The following is a 19,711-nucleotide window of genomic DNA, read 5'->3' as shown; positions in this document are numbered from 1 at the left end:
ATAATAGGAACATCTATAGGAATGACAGAAAGGAAAGAAACTTTCTTTTCTATTATGGTGATTAGCTTCTCCGTTTATTTTATGGCATTTACTTATTTGATGGAGTTTGCTCTTAACATCTAGAGTAAAAGGAGACAGAGAAAAGCAAGGAAAAAAGAGAAAAGACTAATTAAATTTAATGGCACACTTCCAAGACAAAGTCTTTAGCAACATCTGCAGTTTCATTTTTTGAACTGCAGGTTCATGTGTTGGCAGGAATATATCTTTTCTTTTTTTTTTTTTAATCATTCACTAATGGTAGGAAAATTTAACAGATAAGAGTATTTGTTAAGTTTCCACAAACCCTTTCAAATTACATAGGATGTCACAGAATATATGCTTAATTACAAATAGCAACCTTTGTATTAAAAAAAAATCACTTTATTACCCTCTATAAACATTTTATGATTCTGTTTAGTTTATGGTTGAATTAAAAGAAAATGAAAGTCTGAGACAAACCTCAGTGAATTCTTTTCTTTCTCTTTTAAACTGCCTTCATTAGAGCCATAATTTAGTGCTTTCTGTAAGTGGGTAAAGAGATGGGACAAATCTACTTTTATTATTCAGTCAAATGTTGAAAAGTTGCTCTTGGCTTTTGATGAATTTTTAATATGCCAGAGAATTCTCAAGATCCCACTTTAGCTATGAGATCTGGGGACAGTTTCAGCACGAATTGAATTGCTGATCTGCCTCTGCTGAATTTTCTTTAATGTTTTCATCCTCTAAGTTGGAAAGAGGCAGAAAAATAAGATTTCTACATCCCCATCTCAATCTTGTAAGATTCTCTGAAAAACTGTAGTGAAGAAGGAATCTGAGACCAGGGCTATACCTGCTCGGGACAAGATTGGAATTCTCCCCTTTCATCAATGGATAAATGGAAATATAACAAATATTACAGGATCAGGAACTGAAGAGCACTCCAGGAGATCATGTAGTTCAATGTTATCATTTACAGATGAGGAAACGGAGGCCCAGAAAGTTTAAGTGCTTTTGGAAAATTCCACAAAATGTATTTTTTCTCTTATATTTATGCATCTCCAACTTAATTGTTCAGGATAAGTAGTGTGAGGTATCATCAAAGAGATGATTCATGGTCCAAAAGAAATGGGCTGTGATATAGTGAGAGCAAGGAATAACTGGTAGGCCATGTGACAGGAAATGTCAAGAGATCTAGAACAAGGGTTCTTAACTTTTTTGAGTCATGGAGCCTTTGTCATTCTGGTGAAACCTATGGATCTCATTCACAAAATAATGTTTTAAGTGCATAAAATTGTATAACATAAAATAAAAAGAAAACCATTAATACTGAAAAAATAAGTTTATATAATATATATAGTCAATAACCATTTATTAAGCATCTATTATGTGCTAGGAGACAGGTAGGTGGGACAGTGGATAGAGTGCCAGGCCTGGAGTGTCTGACTCCAGGTATGGGTCTATGACCCTGGGCAGATCACTTAACCTTTTTGCCTCAGTTTCCTCATTTGTAAAATAAAATGGAGAAGGAAATGGCAAACTACTCCAGTATCTTATCTCTACCCTTGTATAGTCCATCTTTGTTACCTCATCTACCACTCATTTAATTTAAATACAAGTTAATTCGATCAAAGCAGAGGCAGAAGATACCCAGAATTCTTTCACTTGAGGATTACATCCAGTAATAATGGTCATTGATCCAGTTTATTGGTGGTTGTTATTCAGTTGTTTTAAGCAAACAGATTCTTAGAATTTAAAAAGGTAGATCCAGAACACAGGAGGTAACAATCTTACTGTATTATGCTTTGGTCCGATTCCTTGGGGCTGTTAAATGACTTGCCTAAGGTCTCACACCTAGGAAATGTCTGAAGTCACATTTGAACTCAGGAAAATGAGTCTTTGTGATTACAGGCCTGACATCCTATCTACTGCTCCACCACCTGCCTTTCAGTGCTACTTAAGCCATAATATAAAGGGTGGTCATTATCATTATTGTTATTATTAACTCCATTATATAATCTATAGATAAACTGAGCATGGAAGAATTTAAGTGACTTTGTCAAGGTCACAGGGCTGTTCTGCTGCTACATTGCGCTCTTGGTACATATTAAGCTTTCTGTCCACCCACATTCTCCCTTCCTCCCTCCCCCCCAAATCCCACCTGCCTCATCTCTCATAATATATTGGTGAAGTTAATTTTTTGAACCCAAGTATAAGACTTCACATTTAGCTCTTCAAAACTTCATCTTATTACATTCAATCTGTGCTCCCAGCTTGTCGTTTTGGATACTGATTCCATCATCCATCCGATTAGCTGTCCCTCCTGGCTTTGTGTTATCTGCAAATTTCATAAATATGCCACGTAGGCTTTCATTCAAGTCACTGATAAAAACATCCAACAGCAGAGTGCCAAAGCCGAAATTCTCGGCATTTCACTAGATACCTATCTCCTCCAAGCTGACTTTATGACTACTGTTTGGGTCTCATCATTTGACCGGTTCTAATTCCACTTCATGAAGAAGTGGAATTTTTGCATCTTATTCACAAAAATGTCACAATAAACTCATTATATCTTCTACACTATTGTTTCAAATATTTCACTGATATCTAGATAAACAGTGTCTATAAGATTTCCCTTATGGATTTGTCTAGGAACTTTGTCAAGAAAAGGAAGAGGAATCAGAATGACATGGCTTCTTCTTGATGAAGCCATTCTAGCTTTTAGTGACTTTTCAGATGTCTGTAAATTACATATCTTTAAGAGATAATTAAAAATAAAATTAAAAATAAGCTTAGCAGTCTAGAATTTGCAGGTCATGTAACTACATGTGTGTGACCCTGGGCAAGTCACTATCCTGGTTGCCTCAGTTTCAAAGGAAATAAACTACTCCAGTATCTTTTCCAAGAAAACCCCAAATGAATTCAGGAAGAGTCGGACACAAATGAGCAACAAGATCCTGATTCTAAGATTATCACTGTCTAACTATTACACCACATATCTATGATCATTCTTGTCAGAGAAAATAGAAGCAGTTAAATATTTATTGTCAACTATGGGCTAGGCACTGTGTTAGAAACAAAATAGAAGCTGAGTAATTCTGATTCTCTGACTCTGTTGTCTACAGTCATCATCCCATTCATGCTTAGTAGTGATCCTATCCCTTTGTGAATCTTGTGTGTGTGTGTGTGTGTGTGTGTGTGTGTGTGTGTGTGTATAAACAATACAGCTATTTTAAAAAACCTTTTTTGTTGGCATTCATTCAATTTAATTTTTTCTGTATTTAGGTACTATTCTTTCTACTTTTGAAATTATAATTGAAGCAATACATCTTTAACATGTCTTTTTCATAACCTGCCATTATTTCTTTCTTCTATACATTGCTTAAAAATTTGAATTGTTAATTGAAGTAGATATATAACTTAGACTTAAAGGATGGTATCATAAGCAAATTAGGAATAGTTTACCTGTTGGATCTATGGAAAAGGGAAGAAGTGACCAAATATTAGGAAATGCAAAATTATATTACATTAATGATTATGTTAAATTAAAAAGGTTTTGCATAAACAAATGCAACCAACATTAGAAGGAAAGCAGAAAGCTGGGAAACAATTTTTACAGCCAATGTTTCTGATAAAGGTCTCATTTCTCAAATATATAGAAAATTGAGTTTTTTAAAAATAAATTTATAAGTAAATTTGTTTATTAGTATTTGTAAGTAAATAGTCATTCCCCAATTGACAAGGGATCAAAGCTATGAATAGGCAGTTGATGAATTTAAATTCAAAAATGAGGGAAGCAAAGACCTTGCCTTTCATTAACAAGAAGCCCTTGACTATTAAGATAGAAACACTGGGAACCTTAGGGTATGGTGACCATTACTTCATAGTTAAGATGAAGATGACGATTTTAAAGCCATCTATAGTCATATTTTAAAATGCTTTAAATCACTATTAATTAGAGACATACAAATTAAAACAACTCTGAAGTATCACCTCATACCTATCACATTGACTAATGGGAAAGAAAAGGAAAATGATAAATGTTAGAGAAGATGTGGGAAAATTGGAACAGTAACACATTGTTGGTGAAATTGTGAACTGATCCAACCATTCAGGAGAGCAATTTAGAACTACATCTAAAGAGCATACCCTTTGATCCAGCATATCACAACTAGGATTACATATATATATATAATGGAATATTGTGCTATAAGAAATGGTGATCAGGCAGCTTTCAGACTTACATAAACTGATGTTGAATGAAGTTAACAGAACCAGAACACTGTATACAGTAACAACAACATTGTGTGATAATCATGTATAATAGACTTTGCTTTTCTCCATAATGCAATAATATAAGACAATATCAAAGGCCTCTTGATTGAAAATGCTATCTATACCCAGAGAAAGAATTATGAAGTTTGAGTGCAGATCAAAGTATATTATTTTCAGTCATTTTGTTGTTCTTGTTGTTGTTTTCTTTTTCATGGTTTTTTCCTTTTGTTCTGAGTCTTTTTTACATGATTAATGTGGAAATATGCTGAACACAATTGTACATGTATTATCTATATCAGATTGCATTCTGTCTGGGCCAGGGAGGAAGAGAAGACAAATTTGGAATTCAAAATCTTATAAAGATGAATGTTGGAAACTCTTTACAAATAATTGGAAAAAAATAAAATAGTATTAAGTTAAAATAAAGAAAAAACTCTAAATTTTCAGATGAGCTCTCAACATATCCACAAAAATAGCTTTTGATAGTTCTTTATTTTTCTTCCTCATTGAAACTGTTTTTGTACCTTCAGCATTTCATTATTCAGAACTTTTTATGCCTCTTGGGCTGACTTCCCTGTGAAGAATTTTTATCCCTGGGATTCTACCTCTTTCTCTGAAATATTTGAAATCTAATCTTTTAAAGTCTAGAGTCCAATTTTGGTCCCACAGAAGAGATGAAGAATCATTTCCCTCTTCTAGGTAAAGAGGTGAATTGTGGATGCAGAATGTTACATACACAGTCACACACATTATTTGATTTTATAGAATTGTTTTACTTTGTTACAAGGAATGGGGGTGGGTGGACTTATTTTTTACATGACTGATGAAAAACAAAAGATATTGCTAAAGCTTATTTAAAAATCTGGGGCTCAGGTCATACTGTGTTTGACTTTCCTCATCTCTCATATTCTATTTCTTTCCAAGGTCTGTCAGCTTTACCTTTATAACATTCCTCATATAACACTCTGTCCATTCCCCTTTCTTTCCTCTTCCATTGCCCTCCCTCTGATTCAGCTCCTCATCACCTCCAGCCTGGACTCTCACCCACTCCTTGGTCAGCTTGCTCTCTTATGTGTCCTCCACTCAACTGACAACAACTGATAGATTTTCCTACAGCCAGGTCTCATATCCCACTGCCCACACTCATTAAACTCCAATAACTCCTTATTATCTCCAGGATTAAATATAAAGTCCTCTGTTTGGCATTCAAAGTCCTTTGTAACCTGGCCTCTCTCCTACTTTTCCAGTTTTCTTACTCTGCAATCCAATGATTCTGGTTTCTTGGCTGTTCCTCCCGTAAGACACTCCATCTCCCTTCTGCTTGCTGTTTCCCATGTTTGGCATTCTCCTTCATCTTCACCTCCTGGCTTTTTTCAAGTTTTTGCTAAAATCTCTCCTACTATAGGAAACCTTTTCTGATCCCCTATAATCCTAGTGCTTTCTCCCTGTTGACTAGTGTTGTACATAATTATTTCCATATAGTCTTCCCCACTAGATTATGAGTTCTTTGAAATCAGGAACTGTCTTTTACCTTTCTTTGCATCCTCTGGCAAATAACAGGCACTTAATAGATGCTGATTGGCTGAATGATTAATCATCACAAACTATGAAGTAATGGTCACCATACCCTAAGTTTCCCAGTATTTCTATCTTAATAGTCAAGGGCTTCTTGTTAATGAAAGGCAAGGTCTTTGCTTCCGTCATTTTTGAAGAAAGAAATTATCATTAAGGCTAACCAAGAATTCATTATCTTTTTCATCTTTTGCGAAAGAGACAGAGAGAGATAGACAACAGAGAGATAGAGACAGAAATAGAGAAAGAGACAGAGAGAGAGAGAGAGAGAGAGAGAGAGAGAGAGAGAGAGAGAATGAGACAGAGATATGGAGGGGGAAGGAGAGAGGGAGAGAGGAGGAAAGAGGGAGGAAGAGAGAGAGGAAGGGAAGAAGGGAGAGGGGGGAAGCATGAAAAAAAGAGTTAGGGGAGAGAAAGACGAAGGAGAGAGAAAGAGAGGGGGAAGGAAGGAGAGGGGAGGAAGAGGGGGAGAGAAAGAGAGGAAGAGTAAAAAGGGAGGGAGGGAGAGAGGGAAGGAAAGAGGGAAGCAAGGAGAAGGGGAGGGAAAAGGGAGGGAGGGAAAGGGATAAGGAAAGAGGGAGGGAGAGAGATCTAGATGTATGGATCATTGACATCTCCTGTTTATTTTATTCTTTGTCCATATTCTGTCTATGCAGTCTTTCACTTACAAGATGGGAGACAATAGCAATCGCTTAACAAGTATTTATTAAAGCCTACTACATGCCATACTAGGCACAAATAGCAGAGAGACAGACAGTGCCCTCACACTTAACCTTTGAACTTCAGTGTAATCATCCATAAAATGGGGAGATTATTGACATTGCCTACTTCTCAGGAAATTGCTTTGTAAATCCCAGTAGAAGGTAGGCTGGAAAACTTTTTAGGCCTTCTGACCTTAAGTGCACTGCAGAAAAAAAAAAGTGCAATGAGAAGGATGGAGAGAGAGGGGATGTGTAACAGATTCCAGATGCTAAGGTAAGAATCAAGTTCATAAACGTTTCTCATTAAAGAGAATCAAAGTTTTAGCTCCCATCTCTAGGGCAACAGTTTTTCATTTTCCTTCTAAGAAGTTTTCCATGGTAAGAAGATTTTAGTAGCTGGTCCCTTGAAAAGGGTCTTAAGAGAATTTTAGTTTTATTGTAGAGGTTTTGCAGTAACTGCATAAATCGTTTATAAAATTTCATGCTTGCCCTTGGAAAGTTCAATCATTTCCTCTATTAAATAATACCAAGGTTCAAAATGACCCCCTTTTTTTCCTTTTTGTTTGCTCACTCCTTCCCTCAGTCATATAATATTAGAGACTCAACACCTGAAAGAGTTTTCATTTAAATGTTCACTGTCCTCCTACTGAACCCTGTTAGTGTGCCAAGTTTTGTAGATTGGGCACAAATTATGTAATGCCAAAGGGACACACTAACCACATATATCTACATGAGGGGAAATAACCAGTTGAAGGAAAAATGAAACTTTTCATATGGTACCAGTGGCATGTCTTAATGATCAAAAATAATATCAGAGGAAACATTTTATAAAACTGTGCTACCCAGAAGCCATTTCATTCTTCTGAATTGAGGGGAAATTTTCAGTGAGAAGAAATGAATTAATGTGTGTTAATTCAAAACAAAACATTTGATCTATGTGGGCTTAGATCCCTGTTCCCACAAAGGATAGGTACTTCTTTAAGTGGATTAATTTCTTGCCTGATTCACACATGCCCATTGCATCAATTCAATCTTGCCCCAAAGGTATCCCTTACCTGACTTCTGAGCCTCTCTTCTTGGCTTATACTTCCCCAGTCACCTCGACTTGACTTGCCATCTAAGCCATTTTCTTAACCCCACTACTACTACCAAGTCCCTTACCTAATGGGGGAAAAGAAGGAAAGGAACGAGACATTGTACTTACATGTGAGACATGTGAAAAGCTTAAGAGCTTTACAAATATTTTCTCATGTGAACCTCACAACAACCTGGGAAGCAGGTACTAATTATTATCTCCATTTTTATAGTAGAAGAAACTGAGTTTAAGTGATTTGTCACAGGGTCACACAGCTAGGGAGCATCTGAGGCTGAATTTGAACTCAGGTTGGCTGCAGGTTAAGTGCTCCATCCACTCTACCACCTAGATGCCTCTTGTTCTTCTGAGCAAAAGTTTAAAAAAAATGGAGCAGGAAGGACCTGAGATATCAATTTATCTAATGCTCTCATTTTTACAACTGAGCTTCAGTGATCAAATGATTTATCCAAAGTCACCTAATTGGAAAGTGTCAGATCCAAGTTTTCTGATTCCAAGTCCAATGTGCTTTTTCACTAGAGCAAAGCCATGGCATCCTGACTTCATCCAAAGCAAATAAAAGAGATGGCTGTCCCCCTTTTCCCTTCTCCTCATTCCTACTAGTGATCTTCACATGTCATTGGCTCCCCATCACCTCACTTTATTTTTAGCATCATCATGAGCTTAGAACAACAGGATGAAGAAATGCAAATATTCTAGATCAGGAGATAGAGTCTTCCCTGGAAGTGAACAAGTCCTTCAGTGACTTGCAAATCCTTACTATATCATTGTCTTCCAGCTCCTCCAAGTCTGTGATTGGATGTCTGGTTGAAGCATACGAGATAGTTATGGATATCATCTAGTCTTTGAGCTAGATTATATCTAAGAGATCATCTAGACATCCTCATTTACAATTTTTTAAAAATTAATGATATATTTGATTTTTTCACTGGTTTCATTTTCAGGTAATCACTCCCCCATCACCTAACTGACAGAATAGAACCAATTCCCACACTCCCAACCTCCACCTGCCCACCATGGATTCAGTCATTTTTCAGTTGTGTCTGACTCTTCATGGCCCAATTTAGGGATTTCTTGCCAAAGATACTGTAATGGTTTGCCATTTTCCTTCTCTAGCTTATTTTGCAGATGAGGAAATTGAGGCAAACTGAGTTAAGTAAGTTAAATGACTTTCCCAGAATCACACAGGTAGTGTCTGAGGCTGGATTTGAACTCAGAAAGATGAGTATTCCTGACTTCAGGCCTGGCCCTCTGTCCACTCCACCCCACTAGCAGCTCTGATTAGTTTCCCCCAAAAGTCAGAATCTGACGGACCTCTGTTGTGCTTCTTGCAGTTTTCTAGTAGCCTCCTGCTGTACTGATGTTTCCTGATCACCTCACAGCAACTACATGGGACAAGCCTCTAATATTCTCCTTTAACAAAGGAAAAGATAAAGTCCCCAAAGTGTGGAATGTTAGGCCCATGGTCCATCGGCTGGGAGATGACAGAACCGGGTCTCAAACCTAGGTCTTCTGTGCACGCTCCATGAACTGCTTCTCTGCAGTATCTGCACAAGTAGCAGTGACTACAGATCCTGCCAGATCTCAGCAAAACCCAGCTTAACGTCCTAAGAAGATCAAGGGCAAACTCTCCCAAGGCTTATGGGATTGAAGGGTTCTGAATTTTATATTCTCAGCTCACAGATAATCATTCAGTTCTTTCCCTAAGACCCACTCCCTTCAGTCCGGTTTCCCTTCCTCACTCCCCACCTTGTCCAGTTCTTCTACAACCCTAGAGATTACACTTATTCTATAGTAATTCTCTAGTAATGTCTCTAGAAAATCATAAGCAGATTGTGTGTTTTGCTCACATGAAAAGAAAATTATCTTTACTTTTTTTTTCTTTCCTTCCCCCCCTTTTTAAAAAATTGTTTGTTTTGAGACATGGCTTTCTGGCACGGGAATGGGTACAGGAGGAAAACCTAAGCAATGTAAATATAAGAGATATCAATAAAAATATTTTTTCAAAAATTTTCAAAAAACATTTGAGTCCTGTGGAAGAACTCAGTTCCTAGCTATGAAAGAATAGTTTTCTTCTCCAATTCATCACCTAAACTCAAGGAGAAAATGTAATGGGCAGGATAGAAGTTGCTTTTCTCTTCTGGACATTCAGGAAACCTAGGTTCACAAGATCAGGGAATAGAAAATAAAAATGACTGGAAATCTTACTCAATTTTTCTTTGCCTCAAGTATTTACAAAACTTGGTACTAAAATTACCAGTAGTTGATTAAATCATTTGGCTGTAGACATTAGTGGTTACCAGATGTGCCAAATGTTCGCTGGTTACAAGGAAGTTAAATTAGCTTTTCAACAGGTTGATATCCCATTATATGTGTCAGTACATACAAAATCTGATGTGAACCAGCAGGCTGTCAAGTCTCCGCATTTAAATCCCATACAAATGTTAAATTCTGATAGCATTTTCTCTTTGTCACGAGTCTTTCTTTTCTTCTCCCTCCTACGCTACAAACCCTAGTGCTTTGGGGTTTTAAAAACATTTTATATTTTGGTATTGGGAGATAGAAAATAAACAACAAGGCCTATGTTTCAATTGCAGGAAGAAGTGTTGCCTGCTATTATAAAAAGAGGACATCTAATGGCCTGAAGTAGCTCATTGAGTGAAAAGTTCTTTTTTTACCTTTCTTCACTCCCAGGACACCCTTCCCCACCCCCTCCAATTTGTAACCATATGGAAGGCCACAGCTCAAACCAGCAGAGCCTTAGTGAACAAATCTCTTCCTGCTGATTTTGGCTGGAACCATCATCCCTCCCAAGAGGGACAGCAATGACAAATTCCTTCTGTGATGTTTACATCTATACCTGTTAGTGCCTGACCAACCCAGAACTGAAGGGTTCATGGCTGACACTCCGCTGCTGCAGGCACATTTAATAGGCAGTGACATTGCTTACTTGATTTTCATTTTCCGTATTTAAAAACAGAATTCGGGGGCTTGCCTTCAATGGGATCAGCTGGAATGCACCCACTTTGATTTGCAACAATTTCCATTCAGACATAGAAGAACATCAACTCTGTTGCCCTCCTTACCCCCATCCCACAAGAACCTGGATGCATAATGCATTTGGCTTGTATCTGTACAACTTTAGGACCTTGTTAGCAACTCAGCAAATAATAAAAACCATCAATGTTGATTTAAATTATTGCTTAGGGCAAAGTTCAATAGGCTACCTGGTTTGGGTGCTATGCTTTTCCTTCCCCACCCTGTGTCCATCTAAATAAATCACAGCCTACTTCCTTAATTCTTACACTTGTTGTAATTGGCCCCATATGTACCATAACTGCTGACTTCCTCTGTGGTGACTTTTCATCTTTGCCACTTCCATCTAAAAAGATTATGCTGATTTTTAGAAATTAGACGTCTTCTTCCTATGTCTCTTCATGCCCTGCTGTAAAAAAATAACTTGCAGTCGAGTGACTACAACAGACACATGCCTTGATCTTTTCACAGCTGGATTATTGGAATCCGTGTGAGGCTAGCAAATACACACGTGCACACACAGAGTCCCAGGCTGAATGCTTGATAGTCATTGGTCCCAAGGCAGAGTTACCACCTAAGTAGCCCTTGCATTTGGCAGCCATCATAAGTGGAGGGAAGGGTTCTAAAAATTTTCCTTGGTGTCTTTGAATTTAAACTCATGCAACTATCTAAAAGCAAATTTTAACACAAAACCTCATTTCTCCCTTTCCTTCCTCTTTCCCTCCTTCTTTCTCTTTTTCTTTTCTTTTATCCCTTTGTATTTCCCTTTCATCCTCCTCCTCCCTTCCACTCTCTTCCTCCTCCTTCCCTCCTTTCCTCTTCCTCCTCCCTCCCTCCCTCCCTCCCTTCCTTCCTTCCTCCTTCCTTCCTTCCTTCCTTCCTTCCTTCCTTCCTTCCTTCCTTCCTTCCTCCTCCTCCCTCCCTCCCTCCTTCCTTCCTTCCTTCCTTCCTTCCTTCCTTCCTTCCTCCTTCCTTCCTTCCTTCCTTCCTCCCTCCCTTCCTTCCTTCCTTCCTTCCTCTGTTCTCTGTCTCTCCCCCCACCCTTTCCTGTGAGTGGATCTCTGTGTCTCTCTTCTCTCTGTCTCTCTTTCTGTCTGTCTCTATCTGTTTTTCTCTGTCTCTCCCTCCCTCCTCCACTTCTGCTATCCGATAGAAATTGTCACCATCAATTTTCGCAGGTGTCTCTCCAATAAGTTGGATCTGTTGCACAATCTCTAAGATCTCAGAACTCTGATAACCTAATTTCTGTTGGGACCACGTGGTCAGGCTCCAGATTGTACAGTAACAGTATAGCAACTGAAGAACAAAAGAAGAAAGTAAGCTTTTATTTTCCATTTTTTCAAGGGTTTGATTCTCCCTCCAACTCTGGGAACTTGAAACAGAGCTATATTGAAAAATAAGAAGGGTCTGTAACTACCCCCCAGCCAGCCACTTTACCAAATTTTGGATCCTCTTCTGGTTTTCCTCATAGATGGGCCACATTCACAGGAGAGAATCATTCTAGTGTACCTCATGTCCTCTGAAGTCTCAATTCCAGCCTTCTCTCATGGTCTTCATAACAACAATAGCTAGATATTATAAAGTGCTATAGCACACTTTAAGGTTTGCAAAGCACTTTAGATCTGCTTCCTCACTCCACCTTTAGAACAGCCCTGTGAGGTTTGTGTAAGGTAGGAATTATAATTATCCCAGTTTTTACAGAGGAGGAAGCAGTCAGAGAGAAGTTAAGTGACTTAGGATCACACAACTAGTCAGTATTGAAGGCTATATTTGTACTCTAGTCTTTCTGAACCCGAGCCTAGCATTTTGTTCACTTGAACCATCCTCTAAGAGACTGTCTTTATTTTTACCGGGGTACTCAAACTACGGCCCGCGGGCCATTTTGGCAGCTGAGGACATTTATCTCCCTCACCCAGGGCTATGAAGTTTCTTTATTTAAAGGCCCACAGTGCTTGCTTAGGCAGCACATATACTAAAATTGGAACGATACAGAGATTAGCATGGCCCCTGTGCAAGGATGACACGCAAATTCGTGAAGCGTTCCATATTTAAAAAAAATAAAAAAATATAAAAAAAAATAAAGGCCCACAAAACAAAGTTTTTGTTTTTACTATAGTCCGGCCCTCCAACAGTCTGAGGGACAGTGAACTGGCCCCTATTTAAAAAGTTTGAGGACCCTTGGTAGGCTCTTAATGGGTGTTTGTGTGTGTGTGTGTGTGTGTGTGTGTGTGTGTGTGTTTGTAATAGACCCCTGTGACAGCCTTTCTCAGAAGGATATTTTTAAATGTATAAAATAAAATAAATACACAAGATTACAAAGAAAACCAATTATGCTGAAATACAGTTGTCAACATATTTAAAATTTTTGATATAGTTATACATAAGTATACATATATGTAAAACTGAAGTATAAGTGATATTTCAAGATGTCCACAACAATTATGATATGATTTGAAAATATTGGTGAGAGAGTGATGAGTCACTAATATCATTGGGGTTTATCGTCTTCATTCAAAATGAAAAGAATTACTAAATTGTAATTAGATGTTAATCAAGCTATCAGAGTTCTGAGATCTTAGAGATTGTGTAACAGATCCAACTATTTGGATAAGACACATGGGAAAACTGATGGTGACAAGTTCTATATGACTGATAACATAGAAATGAACAGAATGAGGGGGAAAGAAGATGGGAGAGAGGGAAGGACAGAGGGAAGGAAAGACAAAAGAGGGAGGGAAAGAAGGAGGGGCGGGGAGAGAGAGAAGGGAAGAAAAGAAAGGAAAGAAGGTATGGAAAATAAAGGTTTTTTTCTATTCAAATTCAAACACTCCTGAAATCTACTCATAGACTTCTTTGGGGCTCCTGACTCTAGGTTAAGAATATCTGATCTAAATGAATCCACAGCAGTCTCCATGACCAGAAGAATTCCTGAAGAGCAGATATTCCATTATAATTCACTTTTATTAACCATCAACTATGCGCTGGGATGTGTTGGGATTTTGGGATACAAAGACAACACAAGAAGCCCCTACCTTCAAGGAGTTTCCTTTCTATTGAAGAGTTCTTATTTTGTACATTTCCAACACAGGATATGTAGTGAAAAGGAAGGGGGCCAGGAGATCTCAAAGTGCTCTAAGAATTTGGAGGGGGAATTTTAAAAAGCTGTCTGGATGAGACAGCTTTTCCATTGAGGCTTGAAAAAAATTAAGTTCAGAATTTAGGAATTTGTGGAAACAGCCAACAGTCCAGTTTGGCTGAAATGGAGATATTAAATGAAGTTAAAAAGGTAAATCTTATCCAGAGGTCTTTCAGTGCCAGACCCTACTTTAACCTATATCTCAAAACAAAGTCACTTTACCCAAAGAAAGCTCGAGCATCCCCTGAACATTCAACATGTACCGATTCTTGCCCATTATGGGAAGACCTGACTCAATAGGTTTACATGGTTCACTTTTCCACTTCAAGGGATGGAGAATCGGGCTTAATGTATTTTTCACATAATATCACACTGTTTAAGATGCTAGACAATCTTGTCTCACAGATGAACTCTCTGGGCTAAAGGTATGCCACGTTTGCAACACATGCCTAGGGACTTCTAGCAGAGCAAATTGCATAATTGGCAAGTGGACCTTGGCAAGATCATTACTAGGTCCGTTGAACAGTATTTGGCTCAGAAAAAGAGGGAAATCAAAGAATGAAATGTGGATGCAGCATTAATATGTTCACATGCTCGTGGCTGAAAAAATTAAATAGAATAAATCATAGAAAACTACAACTTTAAAAATAATTCAGAGATGGAATTTTTGCTTCCCAATCTTAATATATCAGGGGCAAAATGTGTAGTTGATTTTTTTTGGAGGGGTTCACTGTCAAGTACTGAGAAACCCTGTATAGCACAAAATATCTTATGCACATAAGCTTTCTGAAATTTTGTGGTGCTGAGTATTTGCCTTTTATAACTAAAAAACATCTATTTATGACCACCCCACACAAATAACCTCAAGAACAAGAAGCATTTCTTGAACCAAATAGTGATTTGGCACGTGACTGAGTATAGAGAGCAGATATATTCTCCTGTGGTGGTGGGTTTGGATGACAGGAGTAGGGGGAGGGAGGGATGAAGTCAGTCAGTCTATATGGACCATCTTCCTATCCAAATTCCTTTTCTTCCTCTTCCCCACCCCCTAAGTTTCCTTAGTCAGTCCTTTAAATCCCTTTAGTTCCCTGAAAATCTCAAATTCAACTCAATTGGTGCAGCGGGGAAAGAGATGATAAAGATTCCTGAAATTTTTCCTTTGAAAGCATTTTCCGCACTAAAAATTGCTTTTTCTGATAACATTGTTTTCCATTGTTTTTGTTACATATGTATTTCAATTACATTATGGATTATATAGAGTTTTTGTGGGCTAGTCTTAGACTCTAACCATATTTATGATATCATTTCTATTGGAAACCATGTTCCTGAACTCCACATACCCAATTTACAAAATAATGTTGAGAATGCAACCTGTTTATATACTGGGAATTCTGCCTATTTTGGGTTGGTGATGCTAGAAACTCATATTTGTGATATCTTTGGCTTTTGTATTCTACCTTCACAGTAGGGAATAAGAATAACTTTAAAAAAACATGAGTTTTCAGTGTTGGATCTATGGATCTTTCCACATTTGAATGGAGAAGAAATCATAATTTGACTTTCCTGGATCTCAAAAATGTTCAAGGGAAAATTGACAAACACTGTACTAAGAACTGTGGATAAATCTGATTGCCATAAAGAACCAGGTCACAGTACCTACCTAATAAATGAATTATTTCCTAAGATTTTAAGAAAAGTTCTGCCAGAAACATGAAGGCAGAAAGGATTCTGAAAATGAGGAAGAGACAATTCTTTGTTGTTGTTTTTTTTAATCCATCCAATAAAACTAATTAAAGAATTTTTCTTCTCTAAGCATATATCTAAGAGCAGTTTAGAATTATTTAGGAATAATTATTTGGAAGGTCAGTTTTCAGTGTTTCTCCATAATATGTAAAGCAGGACTTTGTGTGGTAGCAAAGAATAGGAAACAAAATAGCTGCCCATCATCCAGGGAATGATTAAATAATTTGTGATACAGTTAGAGTGCTGGGCCTTGAGTCAGGAAATGCCACATTTAAATCTGACCTTAGATACTTACTAGTTGTGTGATCTTGGGCAAATCATTTTACCTCTTCCTGTTTCAGTTTTTTTAACTGTTAAATGAGGATAATAATAGCACCTACCTCCCAGGGTTATTGTTAGAATCAAATAAGACAGTGTCTTATTATTAGTAGAAAGTTTCACAAACTCTAAAATATGATATAAATGCTCATTATTATTGCTCTTGTGTTGTAAAAAATGACAAGCATGATAAATACAGAGAAGGACAAAAAGATTTACACTAATTTACATAGAGTGAAATAAGCAGACTTTGGAAAGCAATATAGTCAGTGACTACAGCATGGAAATGGAAAAAAAAAAATTACCACAAAATAATCACTCTTAACTGAATATTGCAGAATTACAAAAAAATAAAAAAAAGTTTGACTCCAAAGAAGAAACATGATGCAAAGGCTGAGGTCTATAAGTGAAGAATATGCTCTATAGTATCAGAATTTTTTCATTATAGTGATTAGTTTTTGCTGAATTTCCTTCCAAGTTTTCCTCCTTTTTCTTTCTTTCTTTTCTTAAAAAAAGGAGTTAGAAGGAATGGATTTCTAGAAGGGAAGAAAAGGAAAGATTAAAAAGGAAATCTAGAATGTAAAAATAAAATATGTGATTAAAATTTTATTTTAAAAAATTCAATGCTGAAAGAAAAACCTTCATGGAGGATCACCTCTATTTTATAGGCTTCTGGATAGCTGGTACCCATCTCCAATTGCAGCTGGCCTCTAACCTCATACATGGGCACTATGCCACCATTGCAGATGGGCAGCACAGGATCTAATTGATAGAATGAGTCTGTTTTTTTCTTTTTGTCCATATGACAGTACCATTCCATTTAAGAAAGAAATAGATGCCTATGGGCATAGGAGATGCTTTTTGACAATAGAACCCGGCTGCCCAGCTATTATGTTTCAGGGAAACACTTTGCTCTAAATTCCTGTTTTTCCAATTCTGCAGCCAAAAATTTTTGGTGCCCAGGAAATCCCCCAGGAATCTTGAACAGGAAAATGATAACAATATACAAGCAAGACATACTGAAATGCCCTGTGTCCCAGCAAACTTGCTTCATCAGACTATTGTGGAAGTCAAGCCTCAAGAGAAAGGAACTAAGAGACTGCCAGAGAAATGGTGATAATGGGTGGGAAGAGGGTGAGTTGGCAGAATATTTAGGAAATGGAGTACCTTCGCCCCAGAAAATGTAACCCACTTGGTCTGCCCAGGAGTCTAGGGTTAAGCTATGCAGAACAGCGTAAATGTGTTTGAAAGCATCAATCAAATGGTCAATTCTTGACTGTGGCTAGTAGGGGGAAAGAATAGGGTTGAGGGATGGGATCAGAATACCAAGTATTTGAAAAGATGAGAGACTAGCTCCTTCTCTTCTCTGCATTGTCTAGAGTGGCCTAAGTAAAGTATTTGGGCTATAACATGGGTAAGGAGAAAGAAATTACTACTGAGGTCTTTGGGTCAAGTGTAGAGCATCCTCTCTCTCCCCGTAGTCCTTCACACCACAAGCATTTATTAAATGCCCACTATATGTCAGGTACAGTGTTATGTCCTGGGAATACAAAGACAAAAATGAAATAGCACTTTCCTTATAATATTAGTATTGTATAGCATAACAATATAACATTATATAGTATATAGTGATATATACTATACCATGATATATAACATTACATAGTATTACATAATGTCATATTACATTATGTTATTTTGTATTATATTATATTATTATCATATACAAGATCTTTGCACAATAAATCCAAGAAAAGTTTGGGAGAAAAGGCCCTGCCATCAAAAGGATGAAGGGAATTAAGAAAAGTTTCAGATAACTGAAAGAAGTTTTGAAGGAAGATAGGGATTCTAAGAGGGGAGAAATGAAAAGATTAAGAGAGTGGTTCTTAAAAAAAGAGAACCACTTGTATCAGGGCATAGGGACAGGAAATAAAATACAATGTGAGAGGAACAAGAAAGCCAATATGACTGTAACTTGAAGGGCAGCAAATTCTCAGAATGAAGCCTAGAAAAATCTTTGAATAATCTAAGTCTCGAATTGAACTATTCCTTCAAAATTTCTCACCTCCATTTTGCCAGTCCACTGGACTAGAAAGTTCTTTTTCCCCAGGCTGGGACCCCTAATTATCCAAGATGTCACCATACTGCTGAATATATTAAATTTCCGTGTGAACTGCCATCATAAATATAGATCTAATTCACAAAGTAATCTGGAGCCCAGCAGAGCTGGAATACAAAATAAATGCTGGTTCCTCAAAGCCTTCTTGGGATGTTCCCCAGGAGTCCTGTCCAAATGTGACAGGTTATTACAAGCCAGAATTCATCAACTTAAAATTGAAAATCAGATAAAGGGATTAGAAATGGAAATTAAAAACCCAAACATTTTTAGAAAAGGTCAAATTTAGAAATCTTGAATATAAGTGGACAATGGGGTAGAAACTGAGATAGATCTTTCTGCAGAATGATCTGGACATGGAATGCAGGGCTGGTTCAATATTAGGAAAACTATTAGCATAATTCAAAAATCATATTATCTTAATAGATGCAGAAAATGCATTTGATAAAATCCAACACCCATTGCTGTTTAAAAAACACTAGAGAATATATAAATAAAAGGACTTTTCCTTAAAATCTACATCTATTTAAAATCATCAGCAAGCATCATATGTAAGAAGGATAAATTGGAACCATTCCCAGTAAGAGCAGGGATGATACAAGGTTGCTCACTATCAACATTGCTATTCAATATTATATTAGAAATGCTAGCTTTGGCAATAAGAGAAGAAGAAGAAGAGATTAAAGGAATTAGAGTAGGTAATGAGGAAACTAAATTATCACTCTTTGCAGATGATATGATGGTATACTTAGAGAACCCTAGAGAATCAACTAAGAAACTATTAGAAGTAATCCACAGCTTTAGCAAAGTTGCAGAATACAAAATAAATCCACATAAATCACCAGCATTCTTATACATCATTACATACAGTAAGAGATACAAAGAAAAATTCCATTTAAAATAACTGTTGAAAGGATAAAATGTTTGCGAATCTATCTGCCAAGGGAGAGTCAGGAACTATATGAGCAAAACTACAAAACACTTTTCACACAAATAAAGTCAGATCTAAGCAATTGGAAAAATATTAAGTGCTCTTGGGTAGGTTGAGAGAATATAATAAAAATGACAATACCCCCAAACTAATTTATTTATTTAGTACTATACCAATTAAATTCCCAAGAAACTATTTTACTAACCTAGAAAAAATAACAACAAAATTCATCTGGAAAAACAAAAAGTCAAGAATGTCAAAGGAATGAATGAAGAGAAAAACAAATGAAGGTGGCCTAGCTGTACCAGATTTAAAACTATATTATAAAGCAGCAGTCATCAAAATCATTTGGTACTGGCTAAGAAATAGAGAATTAGAATAGGCTAGATTCACAGAACAAAATAATCAATGACTATAACAATGTAATATTCAACAAATCCGAAGACCCCAGATTTTGGGAAAAAAATTCATTATTTGACAAAAACTGCTGGGAAAATTGGAAATGAGTATGACAGAAAGTAGGCATAGACCCACACCTAACACCAAATACCAAGATCAAGTCAAAATGAGTTCATTATCTAGACATAAAGAATGATATTATAAACAAATTAGAAAAACATAGGATAGTTTACATCTCAGATTTGTGGAGGAGGAAGGAATTTGTGACCAAAGAAGATTTAGAAATCATTATTGATCACAAAATAGATAATTTTGATTATATTAAGTTAAAAAGGTTTTGTACAAACAAAACTAATGTAGACAAGATTAGAAGGGA

At 36.9% G+C, this 19,711-nt stretch overlaps 1 protein-coding gene and 1 non-coding gene across 2 annotated transcripts in view; one reads left to right on the top strand and one right to left on the bottom strand.

Moving 5' to 3' along the window:
• The window catches only part of SEMA6D (semaphorin 6D), a 544,855-nt gene that overhangs the window by 92,833 nt on the left and 432,311 nt on the right, over window positions 1–19,711 (bottom strand). The gene's annotated exons all lie outside the window — the stretch shown is intronic.
• On the top strand, window positions 12,641–12,744 carry LOC127552542 (U6 spliceosomal RNA). Its single transcript, XR_007951418.1, has one exon. It is a non-coding gene; the product is annotated as a U6 spliceosomal RNA (small nuclear RNA).

The sequence above is a fragment of the Antechinus flavipes genome, chromosome 2 (assembly GCF_016432865.1).
Source record: "Antechinus flavipes isolate AdamAnt ecotype Samford, QLD, Australia chromosome 2, AdamAnt_v2, whole genome shotgun sequence".
Lineage (NCBI taxonomy): Eukaryota > Metazoa > Chordata > Mammalia > Dasyuromorphia > Dasyuridae > Antechinus > Antechinus flavipes.
This window is presented reverse-complemented; position numbering and strand designations above follow the sequence as displayed.